This window comes from Bos grunniens, chromosome 24 (assembly GCF_055505025.1).
Source record: "Bos grunniens cultivar Pamir isolate PY7600 chromosome 24, Bosgru_T2T1.0, whole genome shotgun sequence".
Taxonomy (NCBI): Eukaryota; Metazoa; Chordata; class Mammalia; order Artiodactyla; family Bovidae; genus Bos; species Bos grunniens.
The window spans coordinates 56,992,314-57,005,041 of record NC_141188.1 but is presented as its reverse complement, the minus strand read 5'-3'; the positions used below and the strand labels follow the sequence as shown (position 1 = coordinate 57,005,041).

At 42.4% G+C, this 12,728-nt stretch overlaps 1 long non-coding RNA gene across 1 annotated transcript in view; it reads right to left on the bottom strand.

The window, feature by feature from the left end:
* Nucleotides 1–2,165: 2,165 nt before the first annotated feature.
* Nucleotides 2,166–12,728, bottom strand: part of LOC147346326 (uncharacterized) — a 49,634-nt gene continuing 39,071 nt past the window's right edge. The window contains exons 2-3 of the long non-coding RNA XR_015154115.1: nucleotides 4,690–4,764; nucleotides 2,166–2,328 (exon numbers count right to left, since the gene is read on the bottom strand). This is a non-coding gene — a long non-coding RNA (uncharacterized LOC147346326). The remainder of the gene's footprint in view (nucleotides 2,329–4,689; nucleotides 4,765–12,728) is intronic.

Sequence of the window (12,728 nt, the reverse complement as noted above, 5' to 3'; positions counted from 1 at the left end):
TGAGATACAGGGCGTTATTTAGGCTTTTTCTTACGCAGGAATCTTCTGAAGTGGAAACTCCTGTGTCTTCTACAGGCACTCATTTACTTATTTGTCTGATTGTTTATTAACTTTACTGCTTTGATCTTGCCTCATCACTCTATCCTTGAGGTTCTTGGAACTTGTAGCCTGAAATGCTGTGTTCCTGATCACTGCCTGGAACTCTGAATTTCTGCACTGAGCACACTCTTCCCATTGCTCAACCAGATTAACACTGGGCTAACTTGCCTTTCTGGAGACCCATATCCTTAGGCCATATTGATTTCCTACACCAGAAAATAGTGGAATCTAGTGCTTGGTTGGAGAAGGCGATGGCAACCCACTCCAGTACTCTTGCCTGGAAAATCCCAGGGACGGAGGAGCCTGGTGGGCTGCAGGCCATGGGGTCGCAAAGATTCAGACATGACTGAGCGACTTCACTTTCACTTTTCATTTTCATGAATTGGAGAAGGAAATGGCAACCCACTCCAGTGTTCTTGCCTGCAGAATCCCAGGGACAACGGAGCCTGGTGGGCTGCTGTCTATGGGGTCGCATAGAGTCAGACACGACTGAAGCGACTTAACAGCAGCAGCAGCAGTGCTGGGTTAATGAAATAGATTAGATAGATACAGACAGACAGAGGTGTGTCCTCTGCTGTGCTTCGTCATTCAGTCGTGTCTGACTCTCTGCAACCCCATGAGCTGTAGCCCACCAGGCTCCTCTGTCCATGGGATTCTCCAGGCAAGAATACTGGAATGGGATGCCATGCCCTCCTCCATGGGATCTTCCCAATCCAGGGACTGAACCCAGGTCTCCCACATTGCAGGCAGATTCTTTACCATCTGAGCCACCAAGGAAGTCCAAGAATACTAGAGTGGGTAGCCGATCCCTTCTCCAGGGGATTTCCTGACCCAGGAACTGAACCAGGGTCTTCTGCATTGCAGGCAGATTCTCTACCAGCTGAGCTACAGGGAAGCCCAGATATAGGTAGATATGAATATATAACATATATTCATGAAATATACTTTATATTATATATATAGATATACTCTGTTCCTTGTGCATGCATGCTCAGTCATGTTCTGTTCTGTGCATCCTATAGCCTGCCAGGCTCCTATGACCATGAGATTTTCCCAGGAAGAACACAGAGTGGGTTGCCGTTTCCTTCTCCAGGGGGGCGTCCCAATTCTCGGATCAAACCCAAGTCTCCTGTACTGCAGGCGGATTCTTTACCACTGAGCCTCTAGGGAAGCCCTTATATACTATATACCTATATGGGGCCTGGAGAAGGAAATGGCAACCCACTCCAGTATACTTTCCTGGAGAATCCTGTGGACAGAGGAGTCTGGCAGGCTACAGCCCATAGAGTCACAAAGAGTTAGACATGACTGAAGCAACTGAGCACACATGCACACACATTACCTATATGTGTGTATATATTATATCTATATAATATCTACATCTCCATGTGTATTATATAAAGAAAGAAATGTTACAGTGACCAAGGACCTTCTAATATCTACCTATTAGATGACTGTCAAACCTAGCCATCTTGTTAATGTCTAGATGAAGTATATTTTTGCTGCTATTGCTGGTATCATTTTAGTGAGTTTAGAATTATTGTAATTGCACATGTATTTCAACTTTTTCCATCTTAGTTTTTGCTTCCTTACCATACTTTATCTGATTCTTTTTTCTGCTAACTTCTAACTGCTTTTGGAAAGATGGAATTTCCTCTATTCTCATGTTTTCCTCTACTGGTTTGTAAGTTTCTATTGTTTCAGCTATTCTTAAATTTTTGACATGAGTCCAGACCTAATAAGGCCCAAAGTTAAACCAATGTTTCTCTTCTGCTCTTAGATGGCAAAAGCCTTCAAATACTTTAACTCTGATTACCACCCTCCCACCATACACACTATTTTGTCCAGTAATTTTTTCTACCTTATTTTCATATCCTATTGAATTATCATAATTGTTATGGCTATTTTATATAATCATTTGTTGCCCATATAAACTCACATGTTTACCAGTTCCTTTGCTTACCATCTTGCATCTCCTTCCTTTGGAGTTTAAATCCTTTTTTTTCCCCGAGCCACATCCCTTATTCTGTGCTTCCAGCACAGGGCTGATAATGGTAAGCACTCAGTTTTTAGCTGATCATCTCTTTCACTCTTATTCATGAGTGACAGTGTGGTTGGATACAAAATCTACAGGTTGGCAGTGGCTCCCCTCGGTGCTTTGAAGACTGCGTCTTCTTCATTCTCCTGTTGTTTCTGAGAAGGTTACAGTCAGTGTCAACGACGACAAACCTAGACGGTGAATTAAAAAGCAGAGACATTACTGTGCTGACAAAGGTCCGTCTAGGTGAAGCTAAGATTTTCCAGTAGTCATGTATGGATGTGCGAGTAGGACCATAAAGAAAGCTGAGCACTGAAAAATTGATGCTTTTGAGCTGTGGTGTTGGGGAGAAGATTCTTAATATTCCCTTGGACTGCAAGGAGATCAAACCAGTCCCTCCTAAAGGAAATCAGTCCTGAATATTCATTGGAAGGACTGATGCTGAAGCTGAAGCTCCAATACTCTGGGCACCTGATGTGAAGAGCCAACTCATTAGAAAAGACCCCGATGCTGGGTCTTAGAAGGCGGGAGGAGAAGGGGATGACAGAGGACGAGATGGTTGGATGGCATTACAGACTCAATGGACGTGAGTTTGAGCAACCTCCAGGAGATGGTGAGGGACTGGGAGGCCTGGTGTGCCGCAGTCCACGGGGTCACAAAGAGTCAGACACAACTGAGCAAGTGAACAACAACAACTCTTTAAGATTCTCTGTTGATATTTGGCATTTTTATAAGCTGTGTCCAGGTATCACCTAACCCCACTCAGGCCTCCTAAACCTGAGATTTCGTATCTTTCATCAAACCTGGAAGGTTCTAAGCCTCATCTCCTCACAGGCTCCCTCTGCCCCATTTCCTCTCTTTATTTACTCCTTTCCTTTATTCCTTCTGGCACTCTCCTAAGAGCACTCTTCCTCTCCTTCAAAAACTATTTTTCTTGTCCTGATCTCTCTGAACTACCGTTTGGGGAAATCTTGACTGAACTGTTAGGATCCCTTGGTTAAACTATCTGGTATGCTTTCCACTTCAGTATGTATATGCTTGAATTTTAGAAATTTAATTTCAAAGCTTCCCATTCCTTATTTATAATGTTTTATGCTATTCTGATTTATTTCCTTAATCACTTTAAACATATTTAGAGTCTTCCTCTAACACTCTGTGACTTGAAGTTCTCTGGGTTCCAATCCTTTTATTTTGTGTGTAGGTGGGCTATCATCCATTGGCAATTATTTCCTCCCTGTTTCCTAACTGTGGGCTGGGCACTCATCTTTCAGGTCTGGGACCCACCCCACCCCAGGATAACAGTGCTGTCATGCTCAAGTCTTTAGTCCTTCTTGTCTGGGTTGAAGATTCTCTCACACCCCTTACTTCTTTAAGGACTCAGCTGTCTACTTAGAAACACGTTTCTAAATATTTTGTCCACCTTTCTGGTGTTTTTTTTTTTTTTTTTTTTTTAGCAAGAACTTCCTCATATTATTTAATCCAAACTGTTGCAAGAAGCAGATGTTACATTTACAAGAATTAAAATGACAAGGACAAGAAGACATGATGTAGAGGGGGCTTCCCTGGTGGTCCAGTGGTTGGGACTCTGGGCTTCCCGTGCAAAGGGCACCCGTTTGATCCCTTGTTGGGGAACTAAGAGCCCACAAGCCACATGGCACAGTGAAAATTGAACAATAAATAATTTTAAACTTTTAGAAAAAAGACATGATCTAGAAGGAAATTAACTAATGAACTAAGAAACTAGAGTATACACATTGTTTGCCCTTCCCAGAACTCTCTGTCTGGCTTACTTGTATTCATTCTTCAGCCTCCACTTAAGCAGTTCTTCCTTAAGAAAATCAGCCAATTCTTGCTTCTATTCCCACTACTGTATTTTCTATTATCCTATCATAACTCCCACGGTGACTTATCGGAATCATTTATCTCTTGAACATCAGGAACGGAGATCAAAACTGATCAAGCGTAAAAATGTTTTTGTGAACAGTCCACACACGTGAAGATAAACACTATGGGGAGACATAAAGCCTGGTGAGGAGATGGAGAACAATAGCATGATCTGAACTCTGGTGACTTGACCAGAGACCTGAGCGAGATGGGGGAGCAGACAGAGGTGTGTCTGGGGGTGGAGCACAGCCCCCTGCAGTGATGCATGCACTGTGTTTGGGGAGAGGGCGGTGGGAGGGGAGGGGTGGGCTGTGGGAAGACAGGAAGCCAGGCAGGACAACACAGCAAGGACGTAGAGTCTTGTTACTGATGAGGTTTGATGCCCCTGGAAGGTGTTTGAAAGACCTGGCCCACATTTCCGAAGACTACCACTGATGACTATGTTGCCAGCAGAGTAGAAACAGGGAGACCCAGTCAGGAAACCGAGGCAATTGTTTAGGCAGACAAAGGACGGTGGCTCGAGTCCATCAGTGACCTCAGGGGTGGAGAGAAGTGATTGGATTCTGGATGCACTTTAAGGGCAGAGTCCAGCGGATTCACTGACTGCATCACTCTAGCTTTGTATTTGTGGAGGGAGTGAGGGAAGCAACGGATAAATGAGGCCTTACCTCCAGGTCCTCATGGACACCATTTACATTGTTGAAATGGAAACTGTGTGTCTTGCTGTTGCGGTTCAAGTTGGCCTTAAAAAATTAATAAATAAAGTAAAATAAAATAAGGGCCTGAGTTAAATAGTGTTTACCATGTTGTATAAGTACTAGATCTCCTGCTTTCTGGCCCAGTACTCGATTCATTTATTCACTCATTTATGTTACTTTTTGGGTAGATTTTAGACCTATTATCCATCTTATGTTAGAATTCAGAATCGCTCATGTCAGCTCCCTGACCAACACTCAGATAGGCCATCAGTAAATTTGCCTCAGTCATTCATTTGTCTGGAAATCCTTATTTATGTTTTTAAGAAAAATGTATTTGGCTAAACATTTTGGTTTTAGAATGAACACTGGACAGTTTTCATTTTATTGTCAATTTGTTTCAGGACAATGTTCGTCAAAATAAACTGTAAAGTTCACTGCTCAATAAAACACATCAAGACACGTCTTCCAAACAACTGGCCTCTTGAAACAATACAGTGACTATTTAAATGTTACTGTGGACATATCCACCGTAGCTTTTAACAGATTTCAACGAAATTTAAAAGTGACAGAGATAAATGTCTTAAATGAATCTGTAAATTCATTGATAATTTTCTAATCAATCCCACTCTTGTTAAATTATCTTTTGAAAATTTAATTAAAATTTTAATTAATGCCATTTATGAACCACAATAATGTCTTCTAATTATGGGATCACACCAAGTGAAGTCTGCTGTTCCCAGAACGACCGGTTAAGATGTCCAGAATCACCAAGGATACGCTATCTTTTCTCTATAATGTACATAACATAGAAAATTGCCCTTGTGATTAGTACGGTTTATGCTTCATATAGTACATTAGCAGAATCTCAAGTGCTGACACCATAACGAGTGTATGGCTACATAAGCCATGCCGAGCAGATCAGTGCCAAATGTGTCTGGCTTTCACGGTGGCAACCTCACAGAAGACAAGGTGACTCAAGAGCATTGATTCAGAGGAAAACTTCACAAATCACAACATGCTGGCTTGGAAGGAACTTGAAAGACTGTCTGTTTCCAGCCCTACATCCATCTTAGACTTTACTTGATTTGGACCGGCTACACTAATCTTCGTAACACATTTGGATTCGAACAGTCTGCGGGGCTGTGCACTGGGGTGAACCTAGAGATGGTGGAGCCACCTTACCAGTCTCGAAGTTTCCCACAGGTTGCTTATAATTTGCAGTTGGCCCCCCCACCGAAGCCAAATAAGACCTCTAAGACTACCTCGCTTGAGAAAAAGAACATGAACAGCAGGGTGCAGCTTGTCTGCTGTGCTCAGGCTGTGTTGGAGAGGAAGGCCAAGGATGACGAGGCCATCCCGAGCATACATTAACAGCCCCCTTCTTGCGGGATCACGCCGAGGGAAAGCAGAGGAGCTTTCTGTTCTGTCCTTGAGAGGAATGGAGTGGCCTCAGCCACAGCACGTTTTCCTCCCTGTGCAGAACATTCTACCCTTGCGGCACTATAAATGGAGTTCGGAAGCTTGTCTTCTCTCTGCCCCCCACCCCAATCCATTCTGCACGATGGTGCGTCTGTTCATCCTTTCACAGGGTTACCTTCCCACCCAGAGAAACCTGGCCCTACACCAGGCTGTCATCCACGACAGTAATCACTGCATCAGCTTTTGGTTAACGATCATTCATTCCACACTGATCAGAGCAGGGTATCACATCACTGAATGTCACGGTGCCCCATGAGGTTGGTGGCATGGTTAGCTGCTTTCCACAGATGAAGGCCTGGCGATCCAGAGGGGTTAAGACTCATCCCTCTTCCTACCACCAATCAGCTCGGGAGCCAGAATTCAGATCGAGTGCCTGATTCCTACCCCAGTCATTTAACCCCCTAAGGAAAGCAGGTTTGATGATCCCAGGACGGCAGGGATTGCCACACTGAGAGCACAGGCACCTGCCCGCACACCTGGCAGAAGTTCTTGGAATTCCAGACGCCCCTTAAAGCACACGCTTAAGTCAACAAGAGTGTTCTAGAGGAGTTGAGGTTATCTGGGAATCTGGCTGCCAGCGTTCAGTCTCTGATCTGCCCTGCTCCGTCCAGCAACACAGACCGGCTTTCTTGCCAGCAGCCAGCGGCGCAGGGCAGCCAAGACTAACAAGTACAGGCTAGGGGCCCACATGAATAGCACCATTCTCTGCTGGCCAACACTGGCCCCATTGTTTCAGGCGATGAATAGAGCTGTGTGGAAAAAAAAAATTCACACACGAAGCAAAAGCAGCAAAATTTGTCTCTTTGTGATGGTTTTGAGACTGGGTGAAAAAGTCATTCTTCACCTGGTGCTGTTTTACATATTCTTTCACAAACAGAAAGCCCTTTCTGGCAAGGGAAGAACCCTTCTCCAAAAAAAAAAAAAGAAAATTAGAAAGTTACAGGTCACGGTGCAGGTGAGAGCACCAGGAGTGGCCCCGGAGCTGAACTGCGTTTATTCATGACAACACGAGGCAGCAGAGAGGGATGGGGCCTCGTGCGGATTTAGGGTCATTGGGCTGCTTTCCCACCACCGTCTTCATCTATTCAAGACAGGCAGGTTTCGCCTGCATCTTCCCCGATGACAGAGGGCAAGTTAAGCACGCAGCAGTAACTCCTGTAGAGTCCCAGGCTCTCATTTCAAGGTAAATATTAATAATTGCCAGGCTCCTACTTCCCTTCCAGGGTTAGGCTCAGCCCCTCCCAGAATCATTTCTGGGGTTGCCTTGCTGGGCTGCAGTCATGACAACCGAGGGATCTATTCCTGTCTCTGTCCTGTGGGCACCCGGAGATGAAATCAGAGTCCCACCAGCCACTCCCTTAATGTAACTTCGACACGTGGAAAATCGATTCCTCTCTTAAGATCAGGCACTAACATAGTTCTCTACAGGCTGGTGAATTCTAGGTGATTCACCTTCTCAGCCTCAAACTATGTGTCAAATTGCCATGGCAAATAGATGTCCTGTGATCCAGTCATTCCTAACAGAGTGCTGAATATAGGATTGTTTTGTCCACCCTAGTGAAACAGTCTGGTACATTCAGTCTCCCCAAAATTGATTTCCCTATTTTCTTTTAAATAATTCTATTTATCTATTTTATTTATTTTTTGCTGTGCTGGGTCTTTGTTGCTGCATAGGCTCTTTTCTAACTGTGGCCAGCCGGGGTTACTCTCTAGCTGTGGTTCGGGTGTGTGGGCTTCTCACTGCAGCGGCTTCTCTTGTGGAACACAGACTCTTGGGCTTCAGTACTTGGACTCACTGGCTTCCAGAGCACAGGCTTCATAGTGCCCCACACGGACTTAGTTGTGCCGAGGAATACGGGATCTTCCCAGATCAGGGATCAAACTCGTGTCTCCTACATTGGTAGGTGGACTCTTTACCACTGAGCCACCAGGGAAGCCTGATATCCCTATTTTTATAGAACTTTCAGAAGCAGCCTCATATAGTGACCAGAGCACACCTGGGCTTTAGATGCCAGCTGATCGAAATCCCGGCCGATAGAGGATGTGAAGTAGCTCTGAAGGGTGACTGTGCTGCATTGTCCTGGAAAGACCCCATTGGTACTTGATGTCCTGATGTAACTGTGACTATTACCTTCTTTTACCCTAAAAAGTGTCTTGTTTATTTTTTTAAAGTCTCTATTGAATTTGTTACAATACCGCTTCTGTTTTATGCTTTGGATTTTTTGGCAGCAAGGCATGTGGGATCTCAGCTCTCTGACCAGGGATCAAACCCACATCCCCTGCGTTGGAAGGTGAAGTCTTAAAAACTGAATCACCAGGGAAGTTCCAAGGCTGTCCTGTTTAAATGACAGATGCTAAGATCACCCCCAGATTATGCCACTTGAAGCAAACAACTTAACTTCAGTCCGCCTTGCTTTCCTCCTTTATTGAATCAGAACAATACCATCCACCTCCTAGGACTGGTGTTAGTGTTATCAAGAGTATACGTACATCTCCCCAACCATTGTCTGAGGCATAGCAGGGACTCAATAAAAGTGGCTACTGTTACTATTTCTTCCAGAGAAAGTGCTGGAGGCGGTGTTTCCAGGTGCTTGAGAGATCATTGTTGTTGTTCAGTCGCTAAATTGTGTCCGGCTCTTTGCAACCCCATGAACTGCAGTATGCCAGGCTCCCATTGCTCACTATTTACCTGAGTTTGTTCAGTTTCATATCCACTGGGTCAGTGATGCTATCTAACCATCCCACCCTCTGCCGCCCCCTTCTTCTTAAATCATGGACCACTGAAATAAAAAATAAATTTAAAAAAATTGAGGGAATAGCATTGAGTTTCTAAGGTTTTATTTTGCCAAACAAAGACATTAGAGGAAAATATATGCCCCCAATTACAGACATCTTTTCATGAAATACAGTTTATTTTAAAAGCTGAAAATGGAGGAAAGAAAACCTTAGGATAAAAGTCCATTTAATTGAAAGCACTTATAATTATCTTTTTAAACTATTAATATCAGAATATGCCACTCCAAAATATGCCACTTTGGCATAGGATTATTTTGAGCTGAAGGCAACTGAGAATCAACAGATCCAGGAAAAATTCTTAGCCTTTCCCTTATCTGCCTTAAAAAAAGGAATAACTTTCTTTGTGAGGAAGGTACCTATACCCCAACCAAAGACAGAAGAAAGATTCATCATTGAAGATGGGTAGCCAAGAGCAAGATGAGTTTTCATAAACAGATCTTACTAAAACAGACCTTATGGGACTTCCCTGGTGGTCTAGTGATGAGGACTTCGCTTTACAATGCGGGCGATATGGTTCAATCCCTGATCGGGGAGCTGAGATCCCACATCATGGCCACAAAACACAGAACAGAAGCCATATTGTAACCAATTCAATAAAGACTTTAAACATGAGGAAATGGCAACCCACTCCAGTATTCTTGCCTGGAAAATCCATGGACAGAGGAGTCTGGAGGGCTACAGTTCATGGGGTCACAAGAGTCAGACACAACTTAGTGACTAAACCAACATCACCACATTAAAAAAAAAAAAAAAAAAAAAACTTAACAAAGCCAAACTTGCTGCTGTGCTGTGCTGTGCTTAGGTACTCAATCGTGTCTGACTCTTTGCCACCCCATGGGCTGTAACCCTCCAGGCTCCTCTGTCCATGGGGATTCTCCAGGCCAGAATTCTGGAATAGGTTGCCATGCCCTCCTCCAGGGGATCTTCCCAATTCAGAGATCGAACCCAGATCTTCCATATTACCACCAGGGAACCCCAAGAATACTGGAGTGGGTAGCCTATCAGTTCTCCAGGGAATCTTCCCTTCCGTTTATTCCCCCAGGAATTTCCTAGTCACTTCCCCACAGCTTATTGTCCCTAGAAGCCCAAACTTTACTTCAGTTAAGAAAGTATAAAAACCCTTGGGTCTAACTGCTTTTTTTAGTTTCACTTCTTTTCTGTGAACTCTCATGCACGCTAGTTTTAATAAAACCGTGTGCCTCTTCTCCTGTTAATCGGTCTTTTGTTAGTTTCATTCACACGTCCCCACTCACTACATCTACGAGGGTCAAGTTTTATCCCCCTGACACTCCCTTGTCTCTTCAGGCAGCAGCCCCATGAATGCTCACAGACTCATCATGGTCCAGAGTCAGAAAGCTGGGAAAGCACTGGCCTACAGCCACATAACTCAATCTGTCCTTTTCCCCATCCTGTCCACCAACCTCTTTTCCTTCCTATCATCTCATTCCCACACTTCCCAAATATTATTTTCATCATTTGGCAACTTCATAATATTAAGCATTCTTCACTCTTTAAGCCCAGTGCTCAGCAGGCTATGTATGGGTGCTTTCAAAATATGTGGCTGAATTTCCAACTTCATGTCTTCTTAGGTAAAAATGTTAACTTTACCAGCTTAGTTAAACATAATTGTTACTCCAATTCACCTGTGTGTTTTTCTGTAGGTTTTGGATATTATTGGAGATCCCAATCAATATAGCAAAAATGTAGGTGATCGAATAAAGAAATTAAAAAAAAAAAAAAAGCTTTGCATCATGCCTATAAAGAAAGTGGCTGCCATGCTTCATGTATCCATCTTCAGTGCTTTTGGCATCATATGACTTAGTTTGGCTTTCAATCTGTACAGAATTCAGAAGCAAAATCTCATTTTTTTTTTCTCCTTCAGCTTTCTAAAACACTCACCTTTGATAAAAAGTTGGGAAAAACTGATCCAAGTACATGACTTTAAGAAAGAAATGAGAATATCTCCAAGAGGTCTCCCCACCTCCATTCAATTTTTTTTTCCTCTGAATGCCAGTTAATACCTACAACGACTTTTCTTGCATTAACCTAACAATGCTTTTAAAGATTTAATATTACCCTCTTTTCCCTCAAATGATATTTGCATAAGCCATAATTAAGTTTTTGGAGCCTTATTTAAAAAAAAAAAAAAAAAACCTATTGAAAGAAATAAAGCAGTGAGCCAAACACTGTAAATTGGAGGAGCTAATCACACAAAAAATGATAATAGCTTCCAAACTGTAAAGTCAAAGTTTACTTATATTTCCTGAATATTATGACTATTAATATTTTAAGATATATTTATACTAAGATATATCTTTGCTTTCTAATTTGCTCTTTTATTCAAAATGTTCTTTAACAGTGAAAATCTTGTAAGCCAATATCATAATCAAGCTATTGAACTTTTAAATTGAAGCCAGGTTCTTTTTAAGCACCTCATTTTCAAACATCAGGAGATGAAAAAGCACTTATTCTAAGATGCAAATTTTTAATTGTTTAGGAAAAAAGAAGCTTCTTTGGACCTGAAATACCAATATGAAATGCCCTTTAACAAATATGAATCTTTTGAAAAGATGCAAATTCATCATTATGACTTCAAGTCTACCATTAATTTTCTATTTAATACAAAATATTATATTTCATTGTATTACCGTTTTGCACTTTGCTTTATCAAAGTCCTCAGCAACTTTACAAATTCTTTCAGGAATGGAAATGTGTAATTTGAGCTGTGTCTGAACCAGCACTCACCCATGTTGGTAACCATACAATTCCTGTCACAGGAGGTTGACAAGCAAATGACAAGAAAACTGTCACTCAATTTCACTTCATTTTTCATACAATTTCAGCAACGTTTACTTTGATCAGTCCTGACGCTGGAATGGGTTTTGCAGGGCTTCACAAAGTTCATTAGATGGTTTAAATCCGAAGGGCAGGAGGGGTGGGCAGGTCACCAGGGTACCTGCGTCAAACAGTGAAAGAAGGAAGGAAAACCCGCGGCTGAGGCAAGATGGCCGCCCTTGGACCTGGTCGCATTCAAGTCCTCCTAATACAGTATTTTCTCAGAAATTTGGGCAGAAAAATCACATTAGCAACTTCTTTTTGAAGGTGACAGTTGTTTTCAATATTTTGCACAATCAAATGATAAAACGACAGGAACTTTAAATTAAACCTTAGCATGCTACCAAACTAAGCTTTTTGTGCAGAGCAAGGCTGGGAAGAGCCCTGCAGACATTTCTTCCTTTATTTTTTTTATCAACTTAACAAATGTTTGTTTTCAATTTGTTTTTGACAATGGATTTAATAAACTCTTTTACCTAGTTAAGATTTATGAAAAGTGTTTCTCCCCCCACTTATCTCATTTCTAGAATGTGTCATTTGCATAATGGTAAGACAGGGGCATTTTCATTCTTGCCTTTCAAGCACTTCCATTCTAATTTTCATGGTAATAGTAAGTGCACTTAACAACAATGGTCCATTGATCCAGCGTGTCTCCTACCTGCCCTGGAGCAACTGGGCAATTGTTAACCATAGAAGCCACAAAACAGATAAGGGAATCGACCATTAGTGTAAAAGCGCTGCCTATAATGGTTTCAATAATAATTAATATGCAGGATAGCTAGTCCTGTCACACACCATTTCAGACTAGAATTGCATCTGTCAGTCCAAATCCTGACTCCATTCGGGGCATCTAGCACCGAATCGAGTTAGACAGCTAACTGAATTAAAACAAAAATCTA